The following is a 22,381-nucleotide window of genomic DNA, read 5'->3' as shown; positions in this document are numbered from 1 at the left end:
TTTAATTAATTTATGATTTTTATTGATTTGTCTTGAATTAAAACATAGGCATTTACGCATTGATTATTTAAACTTTGAGACATTAGGGAATCAAGCATGATAAGTTGATTTTTGAAGAATTAAAAAATTTTAGGTTTCTTCCCTAAGTTTAGGTATTATCTTGAGTTGAAATTCACAAGTTTAAACATCAAAAAGCCACAATTTTTGTGAGATCTTAAGCCTTTAGAGCATATTTTGTTTCTTTCATGCTTACTTTTATTATAAGTGCGTCAGTATTGATTTTTTATTCTAGAACTTGCTTGATTATGCATGTCAAGACCACACCATTTGATTTGATATGTCGAGATGATAAAGGCACTTAGGTTTAACTCACTCACTCCACAAAAGCCTACCTTATAATTAACCCTTAGTGAACCCCTTTGAGCCTAACAAGCCATCAATTGATTCACCCTCAATATTAACCCATAACCCATTATTGTTGAAATCCCCTAATTTGATCCCTATTTTTGTTGAGATTTGATTTGAACTAATTGCTTAGTTATGTTTTATTCTTCGTTGCAACAATTAAGTTCTATGTTATTTGATTCAAGTTTAAAAAAAATTAATACTTACATACATATTAGTAGTAATTTGTCATTTTTTAACTTGAGTGCTCCATACTCTAAGAAGAAGCTCACTTGTTTTGAACTGATAATTAGTTATTTTTCTAGGTAGATGATTTCTTCAATTCAATCTCGATTCTAACCTTTTCTTTCAGTTTGTGACCACAACCCCTAACCAAAGCCACATTACAATCCTCTAAAGACCTTTTTGATTGATGTATCATCTCAATTTATAGTGGTGGAGATTTGATTTTCATGCAAGCCTATGGTAATAACTTTTCATATTGACTAATGAGTACTTTATTTGATGTCCTTAAACATCTCGAGTGATTTGAGTGAATCTTTAGTGAGAATGTTAAACTCTGTGATATTTTGATCAAAGGTGATTACTTAGATGAGGGGGGACACCTATGTTTTCATGATAAAATGCTCAACTTGGAATGTTTGAAACTTTGATGTACTTTTAGTTGAATTTTCAATGTATGGTTACTTATGGATTATTTTGAGATATTATTGATAGGGATTATAAATTGAGAAGAATTTATTTTGATTGTGAGTTGAGGATTTTGCTTGAGGACAAGCAAACACTTAAGTGTAGGGGTATTTGATAAACCGTAATTTATACATATTTTTATCCCATGCTTAGTACATTTATGGAAGATTTCTCCTTAGATTTGGAGAATTCGAAGCTCCTAATTCTTTAATTTCATGTTTTATACTTAGATGAGCATAGAAGAATAAAAAGAGTGAGAAACGGGCTGAAAACGGAGAAAATAGACCCACGTGGGAAATCAACACGGCCTGGACTTTCTCACACGGGCGTGGCACACGGCCGTGTCCATTTGGCAGGATCGAAGCATGACTTACACGGGTAGACTACACGTCTGTGTCTATTCAACAGCCTTGACCACGGGCTAGAGTAATCGCACACGGGCGTGCCCTGCTGAGCCCAAGTATAGACTTATTTGGAAAAGGCCACTTTTGAGGACTCTTAGGCATTCTAAAGTCTATTTAAACACCAGAGGAGGCACTTAAAAGAGACACACAGAGGAGGAGCCAAGGAATTACTCAAGGGAAGCCAATTGATCCATCTCAAAAGCTGGATTCATCGTCAAAACTAAAGATCTCCCTTCAATTTCCATTCAGGAGTTTTGGGTTTTCTTTATGTTTTGTTCTCTTTATTCTTGTGAGATGTTTTCTTTCATAAGTATGAACTAAACCCCATAAATACCTAAGGGGAATGAAACCTAAGACAGATCTTGTTATTATTATCTGAATTGTATAATAAATATTTGACTTGTTCTTAATTATGTGTTCTTAATTCTTGTTTTAATATTCCAAAATATTGATTCAAGTTAATGCTCTTATTCAGAGGAGGAATAGACCCTGTCTAAGAGTAAATTTGTCGTTATTAAGCGGAGTTGATTGCACGCCTAGAGATAGGGTGATAAGATTTTGTCGGATTAGAGTGAAACCTAATAAGGGGATCCATAGATCGAGTTAATGCAACACTAGGGCGTTAATTAGAAAGAGATTTCAATTAATCAACCTAGGGTTAGATGTTATTAGTCTCAAGAGAGATAATAATATAACTAGGGATTTCTACGGGTTAAGTCAAATGAATAAATCGTCTAATTCAGAGTCAAATAACAAGTGAAGTCTAGGTGGATTTTTCCTTGGGTATTGTCTTTATCAATCAAATTTTCCCAAAACCTTTTCCCCAATTTCTCTCTGTGCACACTTAGTTTAGTTAATTAGTTTAGATAAACAAATCCCTTAATTTTTAGGCTAGATAATAAAAATAAAGTAATTACTAGTACTCTTGGTTCCTTTGGGTTCGACAATCCGGTCTTGCTAAAGCTATACTACTGTTCGATGGGTACACTTGCTTTCATCGTGATAATAGTTAGTTTCAAGAACGATTAATTATAATTTTTTTAAAACTTATCGCGAATATCACGTATCACTCACGTATGCTATGGTTTGCTCACATGCAGATTTATCATATGCAATTAGCAGATACTTACAGGTGATTATCAGAAAATCCCTGAATTTTTATCTTGTTCTCAAATAAATCTCTCATATTACTATTAGAATGAATTTGATTGATTTATGATTTTTATTTATATGTTTTGAATTAAATCATAGGTAACTGTGCATTGATTGTTTAAACTTTTAGACATTAGGGGATCAAGCATGATAAGTTGACTTTTGAGAATTAAAATTGTTAGGTTATTTCCTTGAATTGAGGTATTATCTTGATTTTTTTAGTTTACAGGATTGACATCAAACACCCATAACTTTCGTGAGATTTTGAGCCTTTTCGAGCATATATCTTTCTTGCTCACTAATTTTTTATGAGTGTGTCAACATTGATTTGCTATTCTAGAACTTGCATCAATAATACATGTCGAGACCATACCTTTGATTTGATATACTGAAATGATAAAGGCACTTAGGTTTTAATCCATTTACCCCATAAAAAGCCTACCCACATAATTGACCCCTAGTGAACTCTTTTAAGCCTTGACTATTATTTCTTGATTTTCCCCTTAATAGTAACCCTCAACTTAACCATTTTTTATTTGTTAAGAATTTCTCCCTTCTCATTGACTCCCTTTTTATCGAGATTTGATTTGATTAATTACCTAACTATGTTCGTTTATTCCAGTTGTTGGGTTATTTATTATTATGTTCGTTCCATTATTATACTTGTTCTTATTCTTTAAAAAAAATAGTATATTTATTTTCATTCAATCACATATTTTTCTAAAGAGCTTGGATAAGTCAAAGTTGTTTTATTGAGAAAAGCTCACATCATTAGTTTCGGATGGTTTGAATTCTGACACATTTTTGTAATTCAGCAATTAGCTTCATTTGTCAAAGTTTGGTAATTTATTTAAATTAATCTCGATTCTAACCCTCGTTTTCAGCCTTTATCCACACCTTTAACCCAAGCCCCATTGCAACCCTGTTAAAGACCTTTTGATTTATGTATCATCTCATTATAGTGGTGGAGATTTGATTTTCATGCAAGCCTATGGTAATAATTTTTCATGTTTACCTATTGAGTGCTTAATTATTGAACCTTAAACACTTTGAGTGATTTGAGTGAATCTTTAGTAAGGAATGTCAACCCTTGTCAATTTGGAATTAAAGGTAATTACTTAAATAAAGGGGGATACCTACGATGTTATGATTGAAATGTTCAATTTGGATTGTTGGAAACTTTAATGTTCTTTTAGTTAAGCTTTCAATGTATGATTGCTAGGGATTACTTCGAAACATTATTGATGAGAATTATAAGTTGAGAAGGATTTATTTTATTTGTGAGTTGAGGATTTTGCTTGAGGACAAGCAAATGCTTAAGTGTGGGGATATTTGATAAACCATAATATATACATATTTTCACCCCATGCTTGGCATATATAGTGGTGAGTATTCCTGCCTGTCATACGGGCGACCCGGGTTCGATCCCCGGCGAAAGTGCCAAAAACTTGATGGTCGTAAAACTAACTAAAAATTCAACTAAGGCAAGTGCACCTATCGAAAGTAGTATAGTTGAGGTCAGACCGGAAATATCGTATCCACGAGGACTAAAAGTACTAGTAATTACTATCTTTTTATTATCTAGCCCGAGAATCGAAGGGATGTTTTAAAAACTAAAATTAACCATCTAATTAACTAAGATTACGACAAAGATAAAAATTGAAAAATACTTTAGGAAAACCGATGGAGAAGACAATACCCAAGGAAGAATCTACCTAGACTTCAATTATTACCTTTGAGTTAGATGATTTATTCACTTGACTTAAACTGTAGAAATCCCTGATTTATGTTAATATCTCTCTCGAGACTAAAAACAACTGACACTAGGTTGATTAATTGAAATATTTTTCTAATTAAAACCTCTATTATCGCATTAACTCGATCTATGGATTCCCTTATTATATTTGACTCTAATCCGGCAGATTTATGTCGTCCTATCTCTAGGATTGCATGCAACTCCTCTTCATTATGAATAATCTACTCTTAAACAGGGACTTTTGCTCCACTGAATAAGCACATCAAAAACCTGAATTAATATCCTAGAATATTAAAGCAATGGTTAAATTCACAATTAAAAATAAGAACAAGTATTTATCATATAACTCAAATAATAATAAGATCCGTCTTAAGTTTTGTCTCCCTTAGGTATTTAGGGAGTTTAGTTCATAATAATAATGGAAAATATCTCAAAGTTTGGAAAACAATGAAGTATAAAGAAACCCAAAGAACTTCTAGGAAATTGGATGGAAATCTTCAGTCTTGATGTAGATCCTGCCTCTGAGGTGATCTTGATGGCTGTCCTTGAGTATTTTCTGCCTTCAACTCTGTGTGTCCCCTTTAATCCTCTTCTAGGGTGTTTATATAGACTTTGGAATGCTTCAAAACCCTTAAAATTAGCCTTTTTCGAGTAGAATTAGACTTGGGCTCGACAGGGACATGGTCATGTGCCACGCCCGTGGAAAAGTGCTCAGGCCGTGTGTAATTCTGACTTGGTTTAGTGTCGACACGGCCATGACAAACGGGCATGTGGTCTACCCGTGTGTCACACACGGGCGTGTGAATCACCCATGTGGAAGTGCATAGGCCGTGCGAAACACTGATATAGGCCCAATCTGTCCTTTTTTTGGCCTGTTTCTCGCTCTTTTTGCTATCCTAAGCTCTCCTGAGTATAAAACATAAAATTAAAGGATTAAGAGCATCAAATTCAATGAAACCAAGGAAAAATCATCCATAAATATGCCAAGCATGGGGTAAAAATATGTATATATTATGGTTTATCAATATGTACTACTGATGTTTGCTTACAATTTGGAAGAATTAGAGATGGAGTCATTGGGTATGTTGATTCTAATTTTGCTGGAGACCTTGATAAAAAAAATCTCTCATAGGGTATGTCTTTACAATTGGGGGTTGCGTAATCAGTTGGAAAGCCACATTGCAAACTACAGTTGCTTCGTCTACTACTGAAGTTGAGTACATGTTGGTTATAGAGGCTTGTAAAGAAGCTATTTGGTTAAAGGGACTCTTTGGTGAACCAAGTAAGGATCTTCAGGTCAGTACAATGTTTTGTGACAATTAGAGTGCCGATCTTCAGGCCAGTACAATGTTTTGTGACAATTAGAGTACCATCTTCCTTATGAATGATCAAATGTTTCATGAGAGAACAAAGCACATTGATGTTCGGTATCATTTTTTGCATGATATTGTTGCTCGTGGTGATATTGTTGTGAGCAAAGTCAGTACTCATGATAATCCAGTAGATATGATGACTAAGTCACTTCTTATAACCAAGTTTGAGTATTGCTTGGACTTGGTTGGTGTTCATTGTTTAAGAATACTCCTTAAGGGGTTTCATGGAAGAGGTGAAGAACTTGTTCGTTGAGAGTTTGTGGTAAATAATATGTTCTTTGAGAATTCTTGTCAATGTGGAGATTGTTAGAGTTATGTGACGCAAATTCCTATTAAAGAAATAAAATACAGTGGAAAAATAGGGGGATCTGTGGGGATGAAGGCCTAAGGCCATTAAACATAAAACTGGACTGGGGTTACAAGGGCCTCCGGCCCCCGGGTACGATACTCGCTGTACAAGTGGAATTCATATAGAAGTACACTTCTTTTATTTGATATTGATTGTACAAGTAGAATCCGTATAGAACTTTTCTTCTTCTATTTTACATTAATTAGAATAAGGTTTTACAACATATAAATAGAAGTAGTCGAAACTCCTCTTGTATCATTCAAATTCGACATTAGTGAATTTTGTTCTCCTCTGCCATTGGTTTTTCCCAAAAGGGTTTCCATGTAAAAATATGTGTGTTTTTATTTTCTTTTCTTATTATTTTGTGATCGTTCTATTTTCATTATCGACATTCAATTTTTTACAGATCTCAACAATGACCATGTAAAGTATCCTTAATAAAATTATATCTCATCACAACCATTACCATTTAAGCTCATTTCCTTCATAAAAAGCAACTTGATGTTCATAATCAAGACTTTCTTACTATAAATTCTCAACTCTCATCAAAGTTAAACTAAACAAAATCTTAACAAATTTCATGATCTAATGGTTAAGTTGTATAAATCTAACATCATAAGCTAAATATCTAATTAAAGTTTGGATTGTTTGATAGTAGAGGTTCCTTCATGTGTTGTCTTCACAACTAGTTATGACCTTTGATATTATCATAATCTCCTACAAGTCCACACCACTGAAGATGACATTAAGGGCTTTATAATTTGCATTAGCCAATTTATGTTCCTTTGTGGTCCAAGTGGTATTTGGCTCATGTGTTTTTACACTGTTACATCTAGCAGTTTAAGGCCCCCAACCAGTAAGTACTGCTCTCCATGCCTTTTTATCTAGAGTCTTTACTGAGTTTTTTGTTACCAACTAAAAATACGATAAAGGAAAGTGCACCTATCAATAAATAGTATAGCTACGGTGAGTAAAGATATCGTATCCATGATGACTAAAAGTAATAGTAATTACCATTTTCTTGTTATTTAGCTGACAAATTGGAGTAATTGGTTTAAAGCAAAAATTACTAAATTAATTGAAGTAAAAAACTCAATAGAGAATAAATCAAGAAAATAATTGAATAATAACCAATGAAAAAAACAATATCCAGGAAAGAATTCACCTAGACTTCATCTATTATTATGAATCTGAATTAAACGATTTATTCACTTGGTATCTTCATCCGTAAAAATCCCTAAATTATGCTAATATCTCTTTCGAGAGTAAGAGAAACTGACTTTAGGTTGATTAATTGAAATTTATTTCTAATTAAAACCCTTAATATCGTATTAACTCGATCTATGGATACCTTTATTAGATTTGACTCTAATCCGGTAGATTTTTGCCATCTTATTTCTAGGATTGCATGCAACTCCACTCAATTATGCTAGATCTACTCTTAAACATGGACTTCTCCTCATCTAATTTAAGCACATTAAACATGAAAATATTAAAACAAAAAATAAACACACATAACTGAGAACAAGAATCAAATATTTATCACGTAAAACAGAAATCAAATAATAGAATTCATCACAGGGCTCATCTCCTTAGGTATCTAGGAAATTAGTTTATAATTGTGAATAAAAACATCTCAAAGTCAGAATAACCGCAAGAAATAAAGAAACTCATAAAAACTTTAAAAGAAATTAAAAGGAAGTCTTCAATCTTGATGGAAGTCTGCTTCATAGTTGGCTCCAATGGTGTTCTTCGAGTTGTTTTCTTTAATATTCTCTGATGGCTCCCTTCTCTATTCTTCTATTTGGAATTTATAGACTTTAGAATGCCCAGAAAGCCTAAATATTATATTTTTCCGCATGTTTGGGATGCAAGTCGCAAAATTGACACGATCTAGCACATGGCTGTGTGTCTAATCCGTCTGGCTCACATGGCCGTGTGTCCAGCCCATATGGATCACACGGCCTTATTTCCAGCCCGTTGGCTCACACGGCCATGTTTCCAGCCCGTGTGGATTACATGGCCACGTGTCCAACCCGTGTGGCTCATAAAATCTGCTCTTTTTATTCGATTTTCATTCGTTTTTCACTCATTTTGCTCTCAAATGCTCTCCTAAATATAGAAACATGAATTCAAATGATTAGGAGCATAAATTCACCAATTTGCATAAATAATAATCTAAAAATGCATTAAAAACGAGATTAAATTATGTTACTTTTATCACTTATCAATCTTAATAAACACTCTTATTCGTGCTTTTTGGTAGATGTAGTTGGAACCATCGAACATAGGGGGTCTAAAGATCAAGCTACCATAGTGCTCTTTTTACTTGTCCATAAATCAATAAAAAAAAGGTCTTCAATATGTAGGCAATATTCGACTTGTGATTCTCCATCGTGTATGATCGAATCAAGCCACTAAAATTATACTCAATTAAGTAGTTGATAAGGCATGAAATAAAAAGAGATCATCTTCACTTTCACTTACTCAAATCCTGGATCTCTTGAAATAAGATAAATAGATCATACTACAACTCCTTTAAAAATATTTTTGCTTAGCTGAATCTCATCATCAAAAACAATCTCGATAATTTATGCTTAATATCCTCAAAACGTTGTAAAAAAATTATCAAAATATTTAAATAAAAATATACCAACAATTAAAACAATATGAATTGCAACCGTTGGTGCAACCCGCTGCATTATCGCTCTTTTATGTTACTCTTTTCTCTTTGTAAGATATCTCTCATTCTGTTTTCTTGAGGTAAAGAAATAGTCTTTCCTTCATTTTCATGCTCACCTTCCCACCACATTACAACGATACAATGGGATATGGCCTAAAAATTTTCATACATTAGTGGCCCAGAAAATGTGTCTCCCCAAGATGATCTTCCATCATTATGTCCTTTTGGCTTTTGTTGGTTATTATTATTATTTTGATCAATTTCTCAGCAATAATTATCCATGATCATTCCTTTGAGTTAATGCATACAGTAAAAACTGTGTTGTATGGGACCAAGAGGTTAAATAATGGATTTCTATCAATATCAGACACTGCATAATCTCGGTAGGAAACTCCATGAACCAAGAAGCATTATGAAAATGCTTGTATAAATCGTAAGTTTTTTATTTGGTAATTGTCTAAAAGGGAAGATTACTTTTAGAGGAAAAAAGGCTCCCACAAACCTCCAACTTTGCAGCAGGGTTGCCCACTTTGGATGGTGCGTGAGCAACCATATCGATGTCTATCTTTACTTACATACATAGTTTATTGTCTTTGAAAAATTCATCATGTTCCTGTCCAAGGTTTTTCCGACAAAATTTTGAAGCTGGAATTCACGCAGACTCCTGCATGCCATTCTTTGCCCATAAGAAAGATGATTTTTTTTTCTAATTTTAAAACTCTAATCAATTCGAAATAAAAGGTCTAGGTAATTTCAAAGTGATACATCTATTTGATATTACCGTATCAAATAAATAACTTAAGTTACAACTTTAAAATAATAAAATTTATTATGAGAATATTTATGCTTTTAATAATTATATGTATTAAAAATAAATAGCTTAAGTTACAACTTTAAAAGGTTTAAAAACTCATTTGGCCTTGAACTAGACATCTTTCTTCTGATACTAATGATTTTTTTTTTCACAACTTGATATCTAATTTATTTTATCCACTATTTTGATACTGTTTTTTCTTCTAATGTTGTTAAGTTCAAGATAGATGACACTTTAAGACTAAGATATGTGGCAACAATGATATTATAATGACATCATCATTAAAAATTATAAAAAAATTTAAAAATAATAAGAATTATAAAAACAAAACTTAGAAGTATACATATAAAATTTTATTACTTTATCATTTTAATTTAAATAAAAATTTAGTTAAAGAATTAAATATAAAAAAATTGTTCCTTGTTCGTATGTTTGTATTCTTCAAAGGTTGTTAAAATCCTTAGTTCTTCCTTTATAAAAGGGCTTCAACAAAAAAAAAAATGAAAATTTAATTGCTCACCTAATTCATGTCTTTTGCTATAATGTTGAGCGTAATTGTTGGAATCAAATCAATCTTTAGTTTTTAAAGATAGTGAAAAATATTTATATTTTATATATGTATTTTATGAATTCATGTCATATATATATATATATTATTTTTGTAAGACTGTATTAATGCTGGCTTTTTGTATGTTCAAGTATTATAAATTTATAATTCTTTATATGTAAATTTTAACACACATGTCATCATGTGTTTTAATTATTTTTATTTTTGGTTTAATATCTCAATTCTTCTACTATTTTGATTAAATTTTTCACCTTAAATTCATTTAATTAAAAAATTAAATCATTAAACATGATTTACCATGCTTTAATGATATTCAAAACTTTAATTCAATTTTTCGAAGCAAAGAGTATACTTTGGTTTGGTTCTTCCAGATCTAGAGCAGTAAAAAAGCATGACTTTTTTTTTTAAGAGGCACGAATTACATTTGCAAATTAAAATAATACGGGTCATCTAAATTAAGGTAGTTAGTACGGTTTTTATTTTGGCATGATCATTTCAAGTTTATTAATTTACTACATGTTTTGAAGCTTATTTTCAAAAAATATATATAACTGTTTTATGAAATTATGATTATAATTTTTATGTTAAATATTTTTTGCTAAACCAAATTTCTGTCACTTAGTGTTTTTTTTTTCTGTATATTTGTAAGATTTTATATCATAGATGTGTGGCGTTTGCTATGTCATGATTCGTCACTTGACAAATCTAATGATATTAGAGTCCAGGTTTTTCGATTTTAAAATATTTTAATCTTACTTTTAAGTTTTATAAAAATCTTAAGTGTGAGGTAAAAAAATTAGTTTGAGACATTTTCTAATTTATTTTATTCCTTTTTCTTTTGTTATGATTAGTTGAAATATTGTAATAGGTTAGTTAATTTCGGAGAACTTGTATGCCTCCTCTTCGTACCATCAATCCTAACCTTGTTGAGGTTGTGGTGAACGTTAGACCAAATAGGAGTTTAAAGGATTAAACTCTTTCTAAGGGGCCAAATGTAATACCCACAATTTCTAAATTGATATTGTCGAAACCATTTTTTTATTTCGATTTAAAAATAATGGATCGACTTTTCGGAAAGCGAAAATGGAGTCGCCACCAATCTTTTCTTGTTTAGGTGTGATCGGATCACCTACAAATTTGGGTTGTTTTAATGAAACATTTTGGTTTACTAAAACAATGATTTTGGTCTACGAAATTTTGAGAAAAAGGTTCGGGAGTCGGTTACGTGTGAGGAAGGATTAGCACCCTCATTACATCCAAAATTGGTACCAAATCGATTAAGTACTGTCCTTATGTCTAAGCTTTAAAAAATGTTTTTGAAATGTGATTCCTTTTTTATAACATTTGAGTAACTCAAGTTAGTCATCAAAATTCTCTTGCCTAAGAGGAATATAGCATCACATCCAGCACGATACGACATGATCCTTTAAGCCTTCGAAAACATGATGAATTTTGACTTCAAAAATTTATATGTTGAAAACCACAAAAGGATGCCCAATTATTTAGTCCAACGAGAGAATCGAAACCCAACACGGTAGGGCACGGTTCTTCGAATTTCCAAACGTTGAACATTGTCTCGCTTTGGAAAACGTGAATGAAATTCCAAAGGGATATTCGATTATTTTTCACAAACGAGAAATTGCAACCCAGCACGATAGGGCACGATTCCCCGAATTGCCGAACGTCGAACATTTCCTTCGTTTTAAAAATTTTTTAGAAAACATGAACGAAATTCTAAAGAGACATCCGATTATTTTGGGCAAACAAGAAATTGCAACCCAGCACGATAGGGCACGATTCCCCGAATTGCTAAACATCGAACATCGTCTCCGTTTTAAAGAATTTTTAAACGAATAATTATAAACCGGCTTGGAATACACTAATTTAACTTGAATTAGATTTAGAGAATTAGAAATCATAAAGTGATATTTGTAAATCGAAATAAAATAAAAAAACGGGATAATATACATGAGCATAATAGATGCATTAATATAAAATAAAATAAGAGACGAGAATAACAAAAATTAGCTAACACGCGAAATAATCACAGATCAAATATACCGAAAAGTAAAATAAAAACTTAAGTAAATGATATATATGTAAATAAATAAATAACACAAACAATGATAAAAATAATAATAATAACAATAATAATAATAATTAATAATAATAATAATGCAATGATAGTAAGAAAGAAAAAAGTGATAACAATAATATGTCAAATAATAAAGATTAATAATAATAATAAATATAGCAAAGATAATGGTAAGAATATACAATATATATAGTATTAGAGGTAAATACACAATACATACATATTAGAAATAATCATAAAAAAAACAACTATTAATAACTATATAAATAGATATATAGTACTTGTATATACATGGCATAGTTTTAAAAAAAAAACATGAACATAAGATAGTATGAGAAATAATAATGTATAAATGATGTAGTATTAAGGTATATGCATAACAATAAAAATACAATATTAAAAGATATATACATGTAATATAAAAATGTACCCGTATTAAAAAATATATACATAATAAAAATGCAATCTTTGAAATATTTACATAGTATATACATGCTAAAAAAATAATAAAAAAGATATTAATGATATTACATAGATATATACATATATCAAAATGAACACATGATAATACTCAAAGCATGTACACAATATATAATATATAAAAAATATATAAATATAATATTTATAAAAAATACATATACGGTATAATGTTAATATGTATGCATAATATGGGGTATGATATAATATTTAAATGTGTATACATGAAATATATATTAGGAATAATAATAATAATAATAATAACAATAATAATAATAATAATAATAATAATAATAATAATAATAATAATAATAGTAAAATCGAAGAGCATCTAAAAAACATAAATAAATGAACTTTTTAGTATAAAAAGTTAAAGGAATAAAGAAATAAGTAGATGAACAAGATAATAAATAAAACAATTTAGTTTGAAATTATAAACAGAAAATAAAATAAATAGAACAAATAAGACAAAAATAACAAATAATATTGATAGTGTAAGAAGGACAACGTGATAAGGATATTAATAGTAATAATACAATGAGCAGTTGTAATAAGCCATGAATGTAAAAATAAAGGCAAAAGAATAGTACAAAACAATGGTGAAATAAAAATAAAGAAAAAAACAAAAATGGAAACTAAAAGAATTTGAATTAACATAAAAAAAATGAAGCCTAAGGCGTAAAATATAGGTAAATTAATAAATATAAAAATAAAATAAAATATAAGGGGTTGAATTTAAAAAGAGCAAGTAAATAAAATATTAAAGAAAATAAAAATAAAACCAGAATATTGAAAATAATAAAAAAATGAAAAATAAACAAGATTAAATGGTCAAGGAACCGAAAATAAAAAAGAAATGAACTTTAAGGGATAAATTAAAAAGTTAGAATTTGAGCTAAAATGAGATACATGTAAGGGAAGAGGGACTCATATTGTAAATGATGAAAAGAAGGCCATCAAGGATCGAAATGAATCACGCTGAAACAACGAGGGACTAGCTGGAAAATATTCCTAGCCTTTTATGCGCAGTGTTTCGAAGGACCCAGATGTAACCTAACGAAATCTAAGAGCTAAATTAAAAAAAAAGAAAACAGAAAATGGGGCCTGGTCGAATAGAGTTGCAAAGGAGAAGGACTAATCTAGCAAATCTCCCATTTAGAGATAATGCACACCCCACTCCACCAAACACGCCGTTTCATCATCATCATTTAAACCAAAAAAAAAACTTTCCTTTTTTTTATTCCATTACCAACTTTCCCCTTTTTTATTTTTTATTTTATTATTCCATTACCAGCCTTCCCCCAACTTTAAACAAAAAGAACAAAGAGATTCTCTGCTCTCTCTCCCTTTCCCTTCTCTTTTATTTTCTGCTAGGGTTTCAAAGAAACCCATCATTGCCGCCCTTCAATCGTCGCGCCACCACTACACTCGGTGGCCGGCGATACACCAAAATGGGCTCCTTTAGCTCTCCTCTTTTTTACTTGTTGGAGGCTAGTTCCAAAAACGAAAAGACAATGGTTCAACCTTCTTTTTTAGACTCAACCACGCCGAACGGAGGGGAAGGCTCCGATAACGCGGCGACGGGGCCGAATCTGGTGAGAATCCTTCCTCTTTCCTTTTATTTTTTTTCTTTTTTGTATCTTTGTTTAATATATTTGTATAAAAAAATAAAAGAAATATTAAATAAGCAAGAAAACGAAAAACGAAAATAAAGAGAACAAAATCGGAGATCAACCTTCTGTGTGTTTTTTGTTTGATTCCTTGAAAAATACGCGAGTGATACAATTTTTAGATCCCCCCATTTTACTATGAAAAATTGAAGGCTTTATAGCCAAAAACCATACATTTTCTACCTATTTCTTTGCTCCAATTGCAGGTGTTGAAGTTGTGGAGAACGAGGGGCGTGAAACATGGGCGAAAACAAGGAGCGGGGTATACGGGGATCCTGTCTAGAGTGCTGACGTGGGGGTTGAGTTTGTAGTCTGCTGAAAATTTTTGAGATAGTGGGCTGGTAGGGTTAGTTTAGGTTGTGGGCTGATGGGGGTTTTAATTTGGGCCATGTATTATTAATTAGACTGTTTTATTATTATTTTTTTGGATTTTTTTATTTGGGCTCGGGCTAAGGTTGAAATTAGGTTTGGTTTTATTGGGCCCCGGGCAAAATTTGGGCCTTACAGATATTATTTTAAATGACCAATAATCTTGTAGTCCATTAGCCCTTTTTAGTTTTAAGATTTTTTTTTTAATATTTTGAAAATTATTTAGAAAGCATTTTATTTAAATGTTATGAAATTATGAATGCAATTTATGTCAAATGTTTTGGTTTAATCGACTTCTATTACTTATTGTTAGCCTGATGTTTTCGTAAGATTTTATCTCACCAATGTGTAACGTTTATTATATCTCGGATCGGGATGATAGTTACTCTTAATTGATTTTATATAAAATAAAATATTAAAAAAGACGCAAACATTTTCCAAATTTAAGCTAATTTTCATAGAAAATTTTGTTTTATTAATTAATGTATAACTCAAATTTGTTTTTATTAAACCATCAGGAATTCTTATCTTAAAAAATTCCTAAAATCTTAATTTCTTATAAATACTTTCCATAAATTTTTCATTTCTTATTAAATGAGGTAAAATCCATCAAAAATAAATCTTACAACTAAAATTAAAATATAAAATTTATAATATATAGAGTAAGGTCGATCCCACAAAAATTAATTTAACAGTATTTAAATTTCTCACAACCAGAATACTTCATGGATGATTTTATACCCACAACTCTTGCATTCCTATGTCAAATCAATAAAGAAGATTAAAGTAATACAAAATTACATAAATAAAAGTAAAAGAACTGTGAAATAGTACATAAAAATTTGTTTCAAAATTAAATCAAATAAACCTAATTGATGAATGTTCTAGCCTTTGGATACATCAGTCTCGGTCTTAAAATTATTCACGGGCTATGGAGTCTTCTCACTCACTGGTAAGTCAGTTATAGCGATCGAGAATGCATAAACTATCAATTCTTCTTTAATCATAAATTTATGGGAACTGCCTGACATTAACCTTACTAAACAAATAAATTCAAAAGATGCTTCCACGATTTAATTCATTGGTAGCTTTGCTAACTAGAACTTGATTCCAATTAACGATATCAACTGTGTGAACCATTTAAATTAGATCACTTAATCCAATGACGTCACCCAGCTGCATTCCCAATCGAGTCACACCAACTTGTTCTTCAGTAAAATAACTCGACTCCAAATTAATTGTACCAACTAAGTATCGTTCCTAACACCGTACAAGGGATCCTTCTTGGAACGACGTTAAAAATAATACCATGAGACAATCTTATCTATCTCTTGAATCGAAAGAAATACAAATACTAAAATAAAAAAAAGGTTAAATACGATTTCGGATCTTACAACTCAAATACAGAAATTTCATCCACCTTTAACTAGAATGTAATTTAGTTGCTTATAATGGTTGATTAAACAAATAAATTAATAATAAATAAAGCTAAAAAAAATGAAGAAGAAACAGAATGTAAGCGCAAGGCCAATGAAAAAGAAAGGAAAAAAAGACTTTGGTAATTTACCCAGCAAAAGAGACGTCCATGTTTTTCTAATTTTCGGTTTTTAAGCTAAAAATTAATACCAGTATTCTACTCCTACGCAATTTCTTAAAGATAAAATTAAATATTTATCTAAATAAAATATAAGTGATAAATTTTAATTTTAATTAAATTCCTAGTAAATAGTTTTACAAATAATATTTAAATAAAATAATTAAAATAAATATTAAAATAAAATAATTCTAAAATCTAAAAAGTTTTGTACAATCAAATAATTACTCTCATACTCAAATTTTCCATGTAACTTATTTTCACTGCACCGCACTTGTATAGAAATTAGATAATAAAAATCAAAATAAATGGTATTGTGTCTAAAAGTTTATCTAAATAAAGTATATAAATACGTCAAAACTAGCATGTTCGGACTTCGGATAGTGCACAATTCCTTCAAAAACTCTACGTGTCCAGGTACTTGTTTAATGACGTATAGTGACTGTATCTTTAACTCTACCTTGTGAACAGTTTCAAGGTTCTCATTTTCTTCCTCACTTTCTCGTTTCAAGCTAGCCCTTTAAGAGATGGAGATGGTATAACAATCGATTTTGAGAGTCCAAATCCTATTTTGGTTGTTGGTTCGTCTTTCTACTTTTCCTGCCCAGCGTCTTGTCCACAACTCTTTCAAAGAGCATGTTCCAAAACTGATCCGGTTCGTATAAAGTCTTTGTGCTTGCATTCTGCCTTGGGTTTAGTTGGTTCTGTTTGGGACGTCAATTTGCCTTGGGATACCACAGGAGTTCGGACTGGTTTTATCTGCGTAAGATTATATGAATTGATTGTCGAAACCATTCCTTAATTTAAAATTTTTAAAATTTTACAAAAGGGGTAATCGACTTTTGAAAAATAAATACATGGAGTCACCACCGATCTTTTGTTTTTGTGTGATCAGATCACCTAAAAATTTGGTTATTTTAATAAAACATTTATGATTTACTAAAACAACAATTTTGGTCTACAAAAATTTTAGAAAACGGGCTCGGGAGTCGGTTACGCATGAGGAAGGATTAGCACCCTCACTACGCCCAAAATTGGTACCAAATCGATTAAATATTGTCCTTATGTCTAAAATTAAAAATGTTTTTGAAATGTGGCTTTTTTTAATAAAAGTTGAATAACCCGAGTTAATCGTCAAAAATTTTCTTGTTTCGATGTCCGGAAATTTATAATTCAAAAATCACGAAAGGGTGCTCAACTATTTAGTCCAATGAAAAATCGAAACCCAGCACAGTAGGGCACGATTCTTTGAATTCCCAAACATTGATCATTGCCTCACTTTGGAAAATACGAGTGAAATCCTGGAGAGATATTTGATTATTTCGGTCAGACGGGAGATTGCAACCCAGCACGATAGGGCACTATTCCCCGAACTGCCCAAACATCAAACACTTCTTTCGTTTTAAAGTTTTTTTAGAAAACGTGGATGAAACTTCAAAAGGATCTTCGATTGCTTAGAATAAATGAAAAAACGCAACCCAACACGATAGGGCACGATTCTCAAATATCCAATCATCGAACATCCTTTGTTTTGAAAGGTTTTTAATAAGCATGGGTGAAAACCTAAAGGAATATTCGATTGTTTTTGAGCAAACGAGAAATCACAGCCCAGCACGATAATGTATGATTCTCGAATCATCAAACACCGAGTATTGCCTTTATTTGCGAAAAATCTTATTTCGAGGTAACAACATGTCATACCCGGTAAGTTAGGGCACCACACCTCGTATCTCCAAAAATAAACATTTTTTTTAAACTCACATTGTGATTAAAAGGAATATTCCATTATTTAGGTTAAATAAAAAGAATCGAAATCCAGTAAGTTAGGGTACGATTATCTCGAATTACCTAATACGGAATATTACTTTTATGAAAGAATTGTTTTAATATATTGAGTAAGAAAAATAACGTGATTTATAGTAAAGCATAAAAGCAAATTATAATATTAATGTGAATAATAACATAACAGGTGCGACAGTGTCAAAAACGATAATATGAGTAATTATAAAGGATGAAGTAATAGCAAGACTAGTAATATGTAAATATAAACAAATGCATGAGGAAAATAAAATGATCGAAGACATAAGCAAATTAACGAATAAATAAAAATGATTAAAACATGGAACAACAAAAATGGCAATGACAATGATAATAATAATAATAATAATAATAATAATAATAATATAACGTAGAAAATAATGATAATAATATATGAATTTAAATATATATATATATATACACATACATATACCAAAGACATATTCATAATAATAGTATTGAATATTAAAAGTATATATAATAGAGAGAAAAATATATGCATAATGTAGTATTGAAAGTATTTACATGGGATAATGTATAAAAAAACATATGAATAATGTGATATTAAAAAAATATACATAAAAATATAATATATATATATAATATACTTAATATAGTATTAAAAATATATATAATACATACACATTAGAAATAATAATAATAATGTTACAAAACAATTATTAATAATACTTCATAAATATATACATATATATATATGTTAAAAATAAGTACATATTAATATTAAGATGATGATAATATTAAAATAACCATTGATAACTTTACATATAAATATATACACATATAAGTATGATAACAGTAATTATAATACTAATACTAATAATAAATACAATAATAGTAGTAAAAATAAACACATTAATAATCATGAAAATAATGTGTACATGAAAAATAATAATGATATGATAAAAAAAACGATACAATATAATAATAATGTAAAGAAAATAAAATAATAATATTTATAATAAAAGAAAATAAAAGAATGTATTTAAAAGCATATATATAATATTATTTGAACTAATATTAAAAATTAAAGTAGCAAAGATAATATAAAAATCAACTTAAATTAAAAAAGAGACTAAATTCGAATTAAAAACGAAGTTTTTAAATGCGCGTGAAACAACAGAGGGCTTAAAGTGCAATAACCCCCTTTATAAAATGCACAGCATCAGCTAGGATTAAATTGAAAATTGCGACAAATTTTGGTGCCAAATTAAAAATAAAAAATAATTTAATTGCAAAGTAATAAAAAGCGGAGGGGCTAAACGCGCAAATAGCCCCTCCAATGAAAACACGCAGATCCTGAAGTGGGAGCGGGTCGGGTCGCGGGTCGGCCATGGGTTAAGAGCCAAAACAACTTCGTTTTGGCATTAGTGGCTTAAACCCAAAACGACGTCGTTTTGATGGGGCTATATAAGTCAAAATTCCTAAAAAAAAACTCATTTTTCCCATTTCAAAAAAAAAAACTAACCCCTTTCTCTCAAACTCTCTCAAGGCCTTCTCCCTCCGACCAAACTCCGACTCTGTTCGCCGCCATCCGCCGCTGCCGGCCACCGTCGCCGGCCACCGCGCACGGTGGCCGGAAATTTCAAAAAGGTTTTTTTTCTTATATTTCTTATATATATACCTTGATATATTTTAATACATGAATGAGAAGAAATGGATTCGAATAAAAAAATAAAAAAGAAAAGAAAAAAACTTAAGCCCGTTTGCACTTCTTTTTTTTTTGATGGCTTTGTTATTATCTTTTTTTTTGTATTGCTTGCTGTTTTTTTTTAAGAAAATCTTCAGAGAGATTACACTTTTTTTCAATCTCTTTTTTTTTTATAAAAAAAACCCCCTTCCTTTTTACAATATTCTTGTTTTTGTACTCAAAAAAAATCCGGGATTTCAGGCTTTGTAGCCGAAATACCATGGATTTGCTACCTATTTCCTTGTTTTCTTGCTTCTTTTCTGCCCCTTTTTTTGTTTTTTTCTTCTTTTGACTTTTGCAGGTGTAAGTGTAGCAAGTGGAGGTGGCTAGGTTTTTTTTCTTTTTTTTTACTGAAAATTAGTTAAGGTTGTGGGCTAATTGGGCTTTTAGGGTTTTAATATTTGGGCTGTAATTGGGTATTGTATTTATTTATTTGGTTTATTGGGCCCCGGGCAAATTTTGGGCCTTACAGCTGCCCCTCTTTGCCCATTGTCGTGTAACGAGAATGGAACAAAGACTATAAAAAGGACCAAATTTGCCCGGTCTGGTTAAATCTCAGGATCTTGCTCCTCATCTTCCCTAAAGGTATTCTGATGTCTTCAGGAGTGTCAAATTTGCTATCTTCAACTTACTTCTTGAAAACTCAGGAACACCGATCTGTCATTTTCGATATGCTCTCTGCCGCTACAGATACGCCAAATTTGTTATCTTCGATCTGCTCTCCGCCGCTACAGAGACGCCAAATCTGTTATCTTCGATCTGTTCTCTGCCGCTACAGAGATGCTAAATTATCTTCGATCTGCTCTCCACCGCTACAGAGACGCCAAATCTGTTATCTCCGATCTGTTCTCCGCCGCTACAGATATGCCAAATCATCTTCGATCTGCTCTCCGCCGCTACAGAGACGCCAAATCTGTTATCTTCGATCTGCTCTCCGTCGCTACAGAGACGCCAAATCTGTTATCTTCGATCTGCTCTCTGCCACTACAAAGACGCCAAATCTGTTATCTTCGATCTACTCTCTGCCGCTACAGAGACGCCAAATCTGCTATCTTCGATCTGCTCTCCGCCGCTACAGAGACGCCAAATCTGTTATCTTCGATCTGCTCTCCGCCGCTATAGAGACGCCAAATCTGTTATCTTCGATCTACTCTCCGCCGCTACAGAGATGCCAAATCTGTTATCTTTTTCAAGGAAGGGTAGATCTACTATGCTTTAGCATGTTACCCTGCTATTTAGGGGATAAAGGCACATTGATCTTCATTTTCCCTTAAAGGACTTAACCTGTATAATGCATATGAGTTCATGCCTAATGATTAGGATGCCATGACTCGAATGAGCCAAATGCTCTTAACTAAATGAATGATTACGAATGTATAAATATCATGAGAGTGGTTTCTTTTTAAATGTTTAAGGTATCGTTGCTAATAGTTCATCCGGGTTCTATCATCGATGCACTATCGTGTCTTCCTGCTTTGTCGTTATCTTTGATAGAAGATTCAAAGAAATAGTCACAACTTGGACTATTCTTTCTCCAATGTTTCCCGCTTTTGAGTCTGGTTAATTCTGCCTAGTGGCCCTGCTTCAGGTCCTTGTACTGTTTAGAAACTTTCCAGAGTAATATGCGTAACCTCTTTTATGTGAATGTTATAAGTCCAAAAATCGTGATTTCAACAAAAAAATGCTCGAAAGAGATTATCATAATGGACAAGATGGAATTTTATTGAGCAAAACTTAAAGTGAATACATTAAACAGGACAACAAATCTGGTAAGGCTCAAAATAAAATGAGGAAAAGGTGCCCCAAATATCGCAGCACGAGCTTCACTATTCTAGTTTCTCAAAGGCTCATTCGAACCAAATGTGTGTTCAGGAGACCCCGCGTCTTTTGTTGATTCTCCAAGGTGTAACATTCTTCTGTCTTGCTAATTTTGGGAGGACAAGACTGTCATATGCCCCATATTCAAAATTTGAGCTGTCTGTTTTCGGGTTTTCAACTCAAAAGCCCTTTTGGTTCCAAAGTGCCCTTTGCGGGTTTTCACCTTTGCCTTTTTTTTTTTGCGACTTCAGAGCGCCCTTTGCAGGTTTTCACTCTGGCCGCCCTTTCTTCAGATGAAATACTTCTTGACCAAATCCGAGTTTACAGGATTGGACAAGTTTCTACCGTCCATCTCGGCTAGAATCAATGCTCCTCCAGAGAAAGCTTTCTTCACCACGTAAGGCCCTTCCCAATTAGGCATCCATTTCCCTCGAAAGTCCTTCTGTATGGGAAGGATCTTTTTCAAAACCAAGTCTCCCTCGTGGAATTCTCTAGGGCGAACCTTTTTGTCATAAGCCCGCATCATTCGCTTTTGGTACATCTGACCATGACGGATAGCTCTTAACCTCTTTTCCTCAATTAGGTTCAATTAATCATATCGAGACTGGATCCATTCAGCTTCTTCTAACTTTAACTCT

General features: G+C 31.6%; 1 long non-coding RNA gene across 1 annotated transcript; it reads left to right on the top strand.

Annotated features, from left to right (window-relative positions):
- Positions 1-13,572: 13,572 nt before the first annotated feature.
- On the top strand, positions 13,573-15,094 carry LOC107926950 (uncharacterized). The gene is made up of 2 exons (XR_001692347.2): positions 13,573-14,361; positions 14,643-15,094. It is a non-coding gene; the product is annotated as an uncharacterized lncRNA (long non-coding RNA).
- Positions 15,095-22,381: the final 7,287 nt, after the last annotated feature.

This window comes from Gossypium hirsutum, chromosome A08 (assembly GCF_007990345.1).
Source record: "Gossypium hirsutum isolate 1008001.06 chromosome A08, Gossypium_hirsutum_v2.1, whole genome shotgun sequence".
NCBI lineage: Eukaryota > Viridiplantae > Streptophyta > Magnoliopsida > Malvales > Malvaceae > Gossypium > Gossypium hirsutum.
This window is presented reverse-complemented; position numbering and strand designations above follow the sequence as displayed.